We start from the raw sequence: 13,184 nt of genomic DNA, 5'->3' as shown, positions 1-13,184 counted from the left end.
TGGATACAGTCAACACTTTCTTACCACTACACCATACTGGACCGGACCAGCGTACTTTTACCTCTGGTTTTCAGGGAGACCACAATTGACTAGCATTTGTTTTTGCATATTTACACCATTCTCTTTTTCCTAGGAACATGCTAAAAAATAAAAATCTGCAATTTAAACCTAAAACAATGACAGAGGAAGAAGGGGCAGCATTGATCATTCAAGCATGTTTCCATAGATATAAATTACAATACATTGACATATTGGGACATATGAAGATTTACATTACTTGAAGATATAGCGCAATGTATTTTTAGCAATATGTGGAACATACACTTTTAAATTCTATATTTAACTTGGCACATAGCCCACAGCTATATCTTCTCAGGAGCCAATCAGTCTTATTGCTTTTCTGAAAAAAAATCAGGCACCTTCCAAGCTGTATATTCAACACTTTTTTTTCTTTTAATATATTTCTCAGTTCTCCCTATTGCCCATATGAGGTTAAGAAATTTCCCCTTTTCTTTCTCGTATACATCTAACTTCTCGGTCTTCCTGATTCCCCGTCTTCAATTCCTTCTTTATAGCACTTTTTCTCTTTCAATTTAGCAGTTGCTATACCTATTACTTTGGCCCTAAAAACTTCTTTAGAGGCATCCCATAAAAGCTGGGATGAAATTAAATCCCTCAAACATCATTCACTTCTATATACTCCTGCCAACTAGCTTTAATTTGCTTCACCACAGCAGGGCTTTGCAATAGTAAGTTATTAAATCTTCAAGCTCATGACTTCTTTCTCTTGACAGGGGGACAGACTGAATGACCTCTCTAATTTCTATGGACTGCATGAGACTTTTCTATGGGAAAAGGTGGACAAGATGGTAAAGTACACAATAAACTGAATAGCTGAGTGTTGGGTTAAGAGGGCACATAATAACAAAACAAGAAAGATCAACAGCAATTCACATTGTTGGTGGAGGTTATTGACTGTGGATATAATTACTGATCCTGTTTTTATTTCTGGTGTATGAATTTGGTCCTACTACCATTGGAAGCATTCTCTTGTGAGGAATGGGTCATAGTATTCTCCAGTATCACTGTCTAATATATTTTATTTTGCAATAAAGAGCTATTTATTACATTGTTTTTATATCTTGTGCATACATATAAAACTTCCACTCATTTCTCTCTCCTTGATTGGTCTCAGATGGATAACAAAAAATAATGTCAAAAGAAAAGAAAAATCACCATATTATACTATTGTATACGCATACAAAATGTATTTTCTCTTGCAAATTTAGAGCAGCAGATAAAACAACATACAAACCAAATCTTCAGGAAGAACTGCATTTACTAGTTTTATTATTGTCTTAAGCAAAGTCTTTTCTTTCCTCTCCCTTGGCTGATCACAGTCAAGATCTAAAATGTTGAATTCTTAGAGTGCAGATTAATCTAAGACCCCCATCCACAGCCTTGCTACAATCTCCTTTTTTCCTGTACTAGCTTCTCTGTTGCTCAAGAAACAACACAGCATTGAAATACAAAGCTATGAACTAAAATGTTTTGGATCCCAGTGGTTCAATTTGTGGACTTTGTGGGATCATGTAGGATTTTGCAGGCTTTCTATAAAATACATAGATGTCTTGCAGAGACTGTGATGCAGGTTCCCTGAGCTTGAATGGGGTACTTCATCCAACAGTGCTGTAGAAGTGTTCTTTTGAGGTTCAATCCATGAACTCTCATTTCTCCTCTTTCTTACACTCAAGTCTCATCTCTCATGCACAAAAGTTCACTTAAAAACAAGATGTGATGGCACAGAGACTCTTTCTGAATGTTACTGTATAGTTTCAGTAGCTCCACTGGTTTGTTTAGAGCAGTTTTACATTTCCTGGTGACTCAAGGGTTCAACTGTTTGAAGTTGGACTTGCTGTTCTTCACAAACCTAAGGGCAGCCAACATTACGTTTGTCAGCCATAGCAAATAAGCAAAGATTTCTTTGCCAGGCAGAACTACTATCCCTAATGAGAAAGTGCTTTAGGGAATATTTATATTTCTGACCCACTTAGTTTTTGTATGCAATACAAATTCATAGGTGATCAGGAAGGGAAACACACACAAATTCTCAACTTTATATTTTACCCTCTGGTGAACACCATTTAAAAAGCTTCAGTGCTGTGATAGCATCAGTATGGATGCATGATTAAGTAGTATCATTAAACTGCACTGGATGGCACTATCAGAAAGAATGGCCTGAACAGAAAATTAATACTCTGCTTAAACACTGCTACAAAAATGAAGTTGTAGTAATTATTTGGCCAATTTTTTATGCCTATTTTCTATGCTAAATGCTCTAGAGTTTGTCTTTATATAATTTACTGGCCAAACGTTAAATTTCAAATCCACACACTGTGTTTCACAAGAATCCAAAATATCCAAACTCTCAGGAGGGCTGTATCAGATCTAAATTGCATTCAACTGAATTTCCTTTTATTTGAAAAAACAAAAACAAAAAAACCCATTCCTCCTCAAGTGACCTCAACTGGTCTTTTGCGATCTCCCTCTGGATTTCTTGATTGATAGTAAACCATTAAAAGATATTTTAAGTTACTTGGTACCATGAATAAACTTCAAAAAACATCAATCTTCCTCAGTTTTCCCAACTGCACATGGAAAGTTGCTATGCTAATAGCCAGAATGTGATGCATCTGATGCTGCAATTTCAATCGAATTTGGACTGAGTGAGCCAGATTATCTGACAGTTTATGGAGTCGGCTTTGCAGTTTTATATGCTCATGGCTTTAACCGACTGATGATAATACAGAGTATTACCCTTTTTGTCGTTTTGCAGGTGACAGAGGGTTGTACTACTTGTGGCTTTCTTGTAGTTGTGACTAGCTGCACTGTAAGCCAAACTTAAATCCAATTTTAAAATATCCAGTGCTTCACATAGGGAAACACAGTACAAAAGGCTAGACTGTATAACAGTTCAAGAGCCAAATTATTACTGACCAAGCTCAGGTATGCTGGGCAGGAGAGAGAACAGGAAGCTACCTTTACCCACTCCATCAGTGTTGCCTGCACTCCCTGAATGCATGAGAAGAAATCCTAGTAACATTCAACAACCCAGAAGTGACTTGACTAGATGGATTGGAGGTTTGGCCATGGCTTCGCTATCCTGTACACTAGCAACCACAAGAACATAAGAGCTGGGAAAGAGCATAAGATATACCTTTTCTAAGGCCTGAATCAATGCCCAAGGAAATCATGGGAAAGACGTCCAATGACTTCAGTGGGCACATGGCCAAAGTGTGCTCCCCACCTCTAGAAGCATTAACCTACATCTCTCCTGCCCAAGAAAAATACTCATAGCCACTGTCTCTCAAGCAGTGTATCTTCTTCCCCCGCCAGTGCAGCTCTGGCTTTAAGATCCATTCCAAACACTTTATTGAAACTGAGTATTTCTTTTTTTGTTTCTTTGTTAATTATAACCACACATCACTATCAGTGTCAAGATTCCTTCCCCACTCTGAACTTTAGGGTACAGATGTGGGGACCTGCATGGACACTTCTAAGCTTAATTAATAGCTTAGATCTGGTATCGCTGCCACCACCCACAAGCACTACTTTTCTTCCCTGGGTAGTCTTGAGAGACTTCACCAATTTCCTGGTGAATACAGATCCAAACCCCTTTGATCTTAAAAACAAGGATAAATTAATCATCCTCCCTCCTTTCTCCCACCAACTCCTGGTGGAGCCAGATCCAACCCCCTTGGATCTAAAAACAAGGAAAAAAATCAATCAGATATTAAGAAAAAGGCTTTTAATTAAAGAAAAGAAAGGTAAGAGAAAACCCTCTGAGAGAGATTAGCATATCAGCTACTCTCACAGACAACAGACTCAAAACAGAGAGGATGTTTCCCTGGGCAAAAATCTTAATACACACAAGAATACCCAATTTTGATAATTCCCTTAATGGTACCAAGACAAGTCACGACGAAAACAAACATAAACCTATTTATCCCTTTCTAAAACTTACTACTCTGATAAGAGGCTGGTTCCTTGATCTTTTTCACTCTGGCTGAAACTGAGATCTAAACAAAGGAAAACTTCCCTCTTTCCTTTTGAAACATCTTGTTCCCGCATTGGTTCCTCGGTCAGGTGTCAGCTAGGCTAGGTGAACTTCTTAACCCTTTACAGGTAAAAGAGGCATTAACCCTTAACTATCTGTTTATGACAACAAGCATTCCACATCAGCCCCAACATAACATAATATGCACAACATGCAGTTCACCATGATAGCTTTGACGATATATAATGTAGCACCTTAAGTCTTAAACAATTTTTTCTATATACAGCAAATATGTGTGTGCATTCTCTCTCTTTCATACTCATATACCTGAACTGGAAAACTATACATACAAACAGAAAAAGAGCTCACTAAGAAAACCTGACTGTTTTGCATGATAGAAAGTGTTCCTGCAGTATTCCTGATACTTAAGACAGATCTATCTGTTAAAATATAATGGCAATTACTATGTAATATACTTTACATGTTTTGTGTATCCAGTAGCTGTGTACTTAGTGCCTTCAGTTTATTATTTTCTTGCCTCTCAGAATCATAGAATATTAGGGTTGGAAGAGACCTCAGGAGGTCATCTAGTCCAATCCCCTGCTCAAAGCAGGACCAACCCCAGCTAAATCATCCCAGTCAGGCCTTTGTCAAGCCAGGCCTTAAAAACCTCTAAGGATGGAGATTCCACCACCTCCCTAGGTAACCCATTCCAGTGCTTCACCATATTCATCATATTATTTTGTTTCTTCGATAGCCCTCTATGATCACTGTTTCTAAAATACAGCTTGCGTTTTGAGGTCCTTTGAAGTGGGTTTAAGGATATTTAGTGATTTTTACTGCTATGTTTTCAGGTTTTCAATCAACTTTAAGGTAACTATTCATTTTATTTTTGTAATTGCAGACTGGCCAAGGGAAAAAGCACACCAATTTACTTTCTGTAGAATATTTGTTTTACTTGGACTACAATTCAGAGTTACACTGTCTCCCCAGTATAGACGTTACATTTTCTTCAACTTTTTATGTTACAGATAATATAAATATTGTTTTATTAAAAAGTGCTTAGATGTACAGATTAGAGAACCTAAGTTGCTTCTGTAGCCATGTGAATAATAGGTTACCTACTAAGTCAGAACATACAACAAGAAATCTAACACAGAGAAAAAGGCCACTAGGACTATCATGATATTCACCTTCAGTATTCTTCCTTCCTTTTTAAAAAAAATCTTAAAAGATCTCATTTAAAACGAAAAAAGAGCAAAGAAAAATCATCTTGAACAATACAATCAAAGAGACGAAAAAATAGCATTCAGTATTCCAGTGATCTCTTCTTTTGAAGTTCCCCTGAGTTTTGGAGAGCACTAAACTCTTGCCAGTCACTTTGAGCTTATACAGAACTTAACTGGTACTAAAACCTTAATTGGGGAAAAAGGATGCTGTATAATTAACTTATATCTGAACCCAGCTTAGTACTGTACTACCCATAACCAGATATGGTCAGGGTTTAGAATTTGAGAGTTTATGCTATATACTTTGTGCTATAATTCAGACAACTACATTTTAAAAAGAACACTTTCAAGTACTTTGGTTTTCAGGAACAGATAAAAATAGAGATTAGTTGTACGAAATAATGCAACACATATTTTTTAGCAATGCAAACCAACGAAGAAGAAATGACTGTTAATAAAAGGGTGACTGTTCCTGTGTCTAAGTTATTGTTAGTGATGACTCATTTTGTGTGCTATACCATTTTTTAGTTATAACAGTCTTGTTTTCTAAAGATATTAGACTGATGGACAGAATACAACACCCCTTCCTTTGGGCTACATGTGCCTGCCTCACCTATAATTAGCTCACTTGCACACTTCTTGTTTGCACTGAACTCATCTTTACTGTTCAAGTAAAGGGAATTCATGTGAGCAGTGTTCCAAAGAATTCTGAACTTCTAGAGAAGGTCAAAACTTAAAAGGTTGGAGGTTCAGATAAGAAAACTTTGGATACTTCTCTGAACTGTTTTCAAACCTTTTGGGACTATCTCCTTATGTCACCATTAACACCTCAAAGACAAGTGCCTGACCAACCTTCTGACAAGCTCCTACAGAGTAAAGCTACCTTTTTCCTCTCAAACTAATCCAGTACTCTCTCTCCTCAACTTTCATAGCTTTCCAGCTCTCAGCACCAGACTTATAGCTTTTACCCTCTACTTTTTAAGATTTGTTATGGGTTGTATGGCCCTAGATATTAACAAGGTTTAATTCTTGTGTACTTAGTTATATTTTCCACAGACTGCATTGTGTACCAAAATTCAGAGAAATGAAAGCAGAGATGTCTAAGTTATGCATATATACTACTTAGACTGCAAGTTCTGTGGAGCAGCAACCACATTTTTGTTATGGATTTGTTCAATAACTAAGACATAGGTGCTATGGTGATGTAAATAAATAAATAAATACATAAATAAACAAACCAGCCCTCTTGGGAGAACAGATTCCCATGTGTATCCCAAACTTCCATATCTATTAAATCCAAAGGCAGAAATTTGAACTCCTGAACAACTGTGACTTGGTCTACCCTATGGATCTCATACCTTATATTTTTCTTCACAGCTTTCGTTCCAGTAACAGCAACAGCATTAATGTCCCCATTTTTCTTTTCTCCCATCTTGGCACCTTCTTCCATATTGTCCTATGCATAGGATAACCTTCTAATCCCACTGTGTTGTCCTAAACCTTCCCTCATCTCATCTCCATAAGACCCACTTTTCCAACTTTTGCCCAGAAATTTAACCAGTGAAAATTTTAAATTTGACCAACAAAAATATTTTTCCCCCATTCCAGTGGGCTATTTTATGTCTATAACAGGAAGCACTGTTTATATCTGTGTGTTGAAAAGCATGAAGCACATTATTGGTATTTATCAAAGGAATAAGACATTTGTGTTTTCAGTCTGACTAGAACAAACACCTCAAAATCAGATGCGGGAGCAAGATGAAGCAGTGCCAGGACTGGTCTAGTTGTAACAGCCCCCTACTGGAGATCAGTGGAGCACAATACACCCTGTCTATATCCACCCCTAGCATGGACAGAGGTAGATTCTGGGAGGGGGTGGCTTACAGCCACCTCTGTCAAATTTATGCCATCTGGGGATTCCTCATTTGTAGAGGAATTCCCAGCTCACCGCATGGAAAATTTTTAAAAGTGGCCCGAAGGAGATGTAAGTGGGGCAGATCAGTCCTCTGGACATCAAAATGAATGTGAAGAACCTTGTTGAAGAAAGCAATTGTGTTTCTAAGACTAATTTTGAAATAGTCTATAATTTATAAAATAAGCTAATCAGTTGATCTGAGCCTTGGCTTATGCATATACCCTTCACACTGAGTACTCTATGCTCTTAAGAAATAATTATCAATTAATAGATACAACGGGCACATGACAAATCCAGATTCTTATGACCATTGTACATTGTGATTTTCAGATAGTCCCAGTATATAAATGGAGATTACTTAGCTGTAACTGGATGTTCTTTGAGCTGAGTGGCCCCTATCTGTATCTGTGTGTGTGCATGCATGCCATGCATCTGAGATCACAAAATCATGCAAATAGTGTCAATTACTCCATGCCTTCACCCTGGATCTCCTCATATTCAGCACTGTGGGTATAAGGGGAGGTATGGACTGACAGCCTCTCCATTTCCTTCTCTCCCATAAATCCAGTCATGATCCAAAGCAGAAGGGAAGGAGAGCAGGTAGTGGAATATAGATAAATATCACACATCTCAAAGAACTTCCAATTACAGGTAGGCAACCTCAATTTCATCTTTGAATGCTGATCCCTGTGTGTATTCTACATGTCAGCAGCAATCAAGCAATTCTCAGATAGGAGGGGTGCACACCGATGCAGGAGGTATAGGTGTCTGTAACACTACATCAGCAGAAGAGGATTAGATCAAAACATGCTTTGTGAAAGTGTGGCTGTAATTCCAGGTTTATCATCATCATCATCATCATCACCACCACTCCCATCACCGCATTGGTCATTGGGGCACCATCACTGATGAGCAACCAACCAATTGTCTCCACCCCTGACAACTGCGTGTCAAGTGCTTGAGTTTCCATAAAGTCCATTCCTGTCCACTCTTATGTTGACAGTCCATCTCTTCCTCTGTCTATCTCTTCTTCTCTTCCCCTGTACTGTCTCTTGGAGAATGATCTTAGATAGTCCAGATGAACTTGTTACATGGCCATACCACTTCAGCTTTCACTTCTTCACAGTTGTCAGGAGGTCTTCATACGACCCAGCACATTGGGTGATGTGGTCGAAGTAGGAGATACCCAGGGTTTTATAGAAGCATCTCCTCTCTACTACCTGTACTTTCCCTTCAAGTTCGGCTGTAAGGGTCCATGACTCACATGCATACAGAAAAATGGAGATGACCAACACATGTGCCTGTTCTGTCCCTGGACCCACCAGGTTACCACCTTACAAATGATTAGCACAGCTATTTCTTTAAGAGTTGTTACTGAGGTCACCTGTGCTCTAGTGGAATGGGCCCTCTCCCTTTCGGGGGAGGGAGATGCATCAACTAATAGCAAAGAGGAATACCATCAGAAATCTACTTAGAGAGTGTCTGAGCAGATATTGCCTATTCCTGTGCTTTCTCTGCTATAACAACAGGTGATTTTATAAATGGTTTCATTCTTCGCAGGTAGAACACCAATACTTGTCTAATGCTGAGAGGATGAAGTCTCCTCTCCTTGATAGAGACATGAGGCTTCAGGGAGAATAGCAGTAAGTGATTTGATAGGTTTATGCGGAACTCAGAAATTACCTTCTGGATGAATTTCAGGTGAAGGTGAAGGGATATCATTCTCTTTATGAAATGGAGTGTGTGGCCAGTCAGCCACCAGGGTCCCCAGCTCACACACCTTCTTGGCAGACAAAATGACAAGCAGAAAGGTGATCTTCATAGACAGGTGAGACATTGAGCACATGACCAAAGGTTTGAAAGGAGGTTCAGTACATGTTGAAAGTACGAGAATGAGGTCCCCCAGCATTGGCTCCACTACTGGTGGGAAGGTCCTGTTAAGAGCCTTTAAGGAAGCTGGCTTTAGCCAAGTGAATAAAAAATAGAATACTGGAGGGTGACATGCACTGACTGTTGCTAGTGGAACTGTAGCAAGCTAATAAAAAAATCTTGAGAATGAGAAGGTGGTCTAAAATAGCAGGAATACTTGCTGGACCTAGCGATACCTGGGTCTGCCTTGTCCAGATAAATAAATCCATTTGTTACATTTTTGGTAGAATCTTTTCTGCTGTGATTAAGAATAGCTTGAACAGTTTCCAAACACGAATGCTCTAGGTCTGACACCCATCCGAATAGCAAGCCATGAAGTGAAGAGTCTTATTTGGGATATCTGATCCTGCCATTCTTCTGAGTTTGTGGGAAGAGTTGAATGCTGATGGGATGATAGGCAGATATTAGTAGAAGGTCTGGAAACCAGAACTGTATGGGCCACCTATGTGTGATGAGTATGACTTATGCTTTGTCATAACGAATCTTCTGCCTGTTTCCACGGCTGCTTGTACTACTAGGGAGTTGGGGGTAAGGTGAGTGAATAAGAATTCTGCCCCTTTTAAAGGCACAAAGTATCATTTATCAACACTTTAAGGGATACAGGTAAATGTTGCCAGTATATCCATAGCACTTTAGTTGGTTCTATAATGGCCTCATTTATTGGGTGAGCTACCTGATTGTGTGCCTTGCAGAATATCCAAGAGCTTTTATTGAATATCTTCAACTTCTTCTAATGGAATCTGAAGTTGTGCCACCACTCTCTGCAATAGTTCTTCATAAAACCCATGGTTGTTAGATAGGGATGGTGAAACATGGGGCAATTGCCTTATCAGGTGACAAAGGTGACACACCTATCAGTACCAGCATTACTGATGGATCCAGCTCGTCATCCTTTTCCTCTGTGTACATCTGCAGCGCCAGTTGCTGTTGACGAAAAGGAGAGGGATGACATGATTCTATGGTAAAGCACATGGACCAGGGGTCTTGTTCATAATGATCCCATAGACCTTTATAATGAAAGTATGAATGGTTGAAGGCTGGTTGATGAGTGTGATGGCTGCATTAGGTACCAGCTATCTCTTGGAGTTTAACCTTGCTTGGGCAGAGGACAGGTCCAAGAAATTCGAAAAACCCTGGTTTAGGGAGGTAATAGTTTGTCGAATTCGGCCAACTAGAAGACTAGTGCCATTGTCGTTGGAAGGAGGCAAGCCTTGACTCACGGATAGACTAGGGGACTAACGCTGCCACCTCCTCCTTGAGAAGGTGTCCCTCTGTGATTTAGATGTCTTTCAGAAGATCTGGGCCTGAAAGTAGAGGAGACTGTGGGTCCAGGAGGAATAAGATCTCTCTGGTGTAGAATATGCCTCAGTACCATTAGAGAGGGAGAGTCCCATCTGGAGCTCTTGGTTGGTACTGGTGGATGTCAGTCCTGCGACATGTTAGAGGTAGCTTGTGTAGCTTGCTCCTGCCCCCTTTCCCTTCATGGCTGAGAAGCTTAGGCAGACCTAAGACCTGTGTGCCTGACTTGCAAGGAGTTGGGAGGGATCCCTTATCCTAGAAGCAGGGTCAGAAGAGGATCTCTTTGTATGTCTGAGAGTGCCCCTTAGGCTTCTCATGAGATGCCTAAGATAATAGATCTATAGTTTTACTGATCTAGCCTCTACTCCAGAATTCGTGATCAGAGGCACACTGCTCAAGCAATGTGGCTGCTGTAGAGAAGGGTCCCCCCGGCTTGGATCTGATTGGGATCTCCTGGCTTTCTCCTTGAGGTGTTTCCTCATTAGGAGCCCTTGTTCCTCTTGGATCTGGGGTGGAAAGGAGCTATCTCCCCCTAAGGCAGTAAAAACAGCACTGGTGGTTGTCACTGATTGAGAAGTAGCAAGGGTAGGAGATGCAGTTTTTAAATCCAAGACTTCTGGGCATAGGGCTACTCCCAAAAGGAGGGACAGAGAGGGTCCCCAGGGTGGGGAAAACTAAGCTATACTAACTATGTAAAATACCAGAAAATACTAGTAAACTATATATGGTTACAGTTACAAAAACGAAGAGGATGCGAGGATAGCTCAACACAGACTCAGGACATGAGGTGGTAAGAAGGAACTGGAGGGGGAGTCAGCACCTCCTCTTATGCCCTCTAGTCTCAGATGCATGGTGCACATGCATATCCACATGTGGAATACACATAGGGTACAGATCTTGAAGAATGAATTTTAGCAAATCAAATATACCCCGTAACTTCAAAGAACACTGAAAAATAATCGTATATAATAAAACCATTTTTATTCTCTATTGCCACAAAAATCTGAATTTATGCAATACGCTCCCCAGGGGAAAAAGAATATGTGCCTGTAACAGCATTGCATCTACTACCATTTTATTCAAAATTCACATGAATTACCCATTTCACACTGCAGATATAATCATATTTTTCCTTGCCTCATGAAAGCATCCTGCCCTGTATATGTCCATCTGAGTTGTTAATATAATGAATTAACATAAGAATGTAAAATTTAGAGAAAGCATTTTGAATAGTTCTAGTTATTGAATGTTTGAATTCTATTAGTTCTTAGTGCATTATGAGAAGTTTTCAGTCTCCAAGAGATAAGACCTGTCTTTTGAAAGGGCACATCAGTTTAGAGAATGCCCTTCACCATGTATGTTCACATTCCCCATATATGAATGTACATCGACATAAGTAACATATCAGGTTAATGCAACCACTTCAATAGAACATGTGCAGTGTTTGAGATCAGTATTTAAGGTTTTTCCATTACCTTTCTGATGAACTGAAAATGTTTTTAGATTAACAATTTCATTAATTAACACAAAATGCAGATAAGAGTCTCTTTTGCCAGTGCCATGAAGGAATAATATTTTCTGCTAGGTTTCCTAAAACAAAAATTATTTTGTTCAGATACTGGTTACTCTTTAAAATATTAGCACTGTAAATAATTACAGCTACAATATGCAGTATTTCAAAAACAATAGTTGATATAGGCAGAAGGTTAACAATATGACTGATTCATGATTATTCTTTGGTGTCCTCCTTAATATGTATACCATTATAATCTAGGCATATTAACTCCATGTTATTTATCCAGCAATTATTTCATATAGTGAACTTTATGGAGAATGATTTACTGGTAGTTACTGGTATCAAACCATGCAACTGCAATGAGTTTCTACTATAAAGGTAATTTAAAGACATTGTGATTACAGTGTCCTTGTTATAAAGTGTAACTCTTTTTTTTATTTAATTATTTGGTTGTCAGATTTTTTTCTTTTTACTTTTTGGATTTATTTCTTCAGTCTCTAACTTTATTAGAGGAAACAAGTGCCCTTTAATTTAGAGATATATTTTCATATCACTTATATATGTGCAAAATGGGTAGTTGCCACTCAGATCAATATTTATGTGCATAGTTACCCATTTCCCAGCAGTATTAATGGAAGACTACTCTAAATAGGGATTTTGTATTTGGACCTTTGGCTATCAATTCTTACTCAATTTTTAGTACATAACCACTTCACCATACAGTATTAAATTTTGTATTTTCAAGTTAGGGCTAAAATCAACTGTCAATACTCAGCACATTTTCCTAAACTTTTCTGTACTCTATGAGAGTGAGCTATTAAAGTCAGGTCATATTTATAAAATGTACGGCGCAAGAAATTTACTATTGGGAAAATATCACATACATTAGAATATTTAGTGATCACATAAGAAGGTAGAGTCCACATCAGCCTTAAAAAGGTAATTTTAACAGAAAATAAAAAAAAGACCTGTCCCCAAAGCAGTTATTCCTATTATTCTAAAGCGCAGGTTAGCCCTGCAAAATGACAATTGGAGAAAACAAAGAACCTGTTTAATTTATGCTTTAAGTAAGGCCTTAAATTTTAATCCACTTTGTCTCCTGGTTCCACCATACTATTAATCTCCTTATGTTTAAGGTTTTAAATTCCTAATGAACAAAAACCATTGTCCACTATTTGAATTAGCTTTTTTTAATTCCCTGTCCAGAGTAGTTAAAATATGTAAATACATCTATGAAGG

At 38.6% G+C, this 13,184-nt stretch overlaps 1 protein-coding gene across 5 annotated transcripts in view; it reads right to left on the bottom strand.

Annotated features, from left to right (window-relative positions):
* Positions 1–13,184, bottom strand: part of LRP1B (LDL receptor related protein 1B) — a 1,302,041-nt gene that overhangs the window by 883,431 nt on the left and 405,426 nt on the right. The window lies entirely within an intron of this gene.

The sequence above is a fragment of the Gopherus flavomarginatus genome, chromosome 10 (genome assembly GCF_025201925.1).
Source record: "Gopherus flavomarginatus isolate rGopFla2 chromosome 10, rGopFla2.mat.asm, whole genome shotgun sequence".
NCBI classification, from domain to species: Eukaryota; Metazoa; Chordata; order Testudines; family Testudinidae; genus Gopherus; species Gopherus flavomarginatus.
The sequence above is the reverse complement of the archived record's forward strand: the minus strand, read 5'-3'. Positions and strand labels throughout refer to the sequence as shown.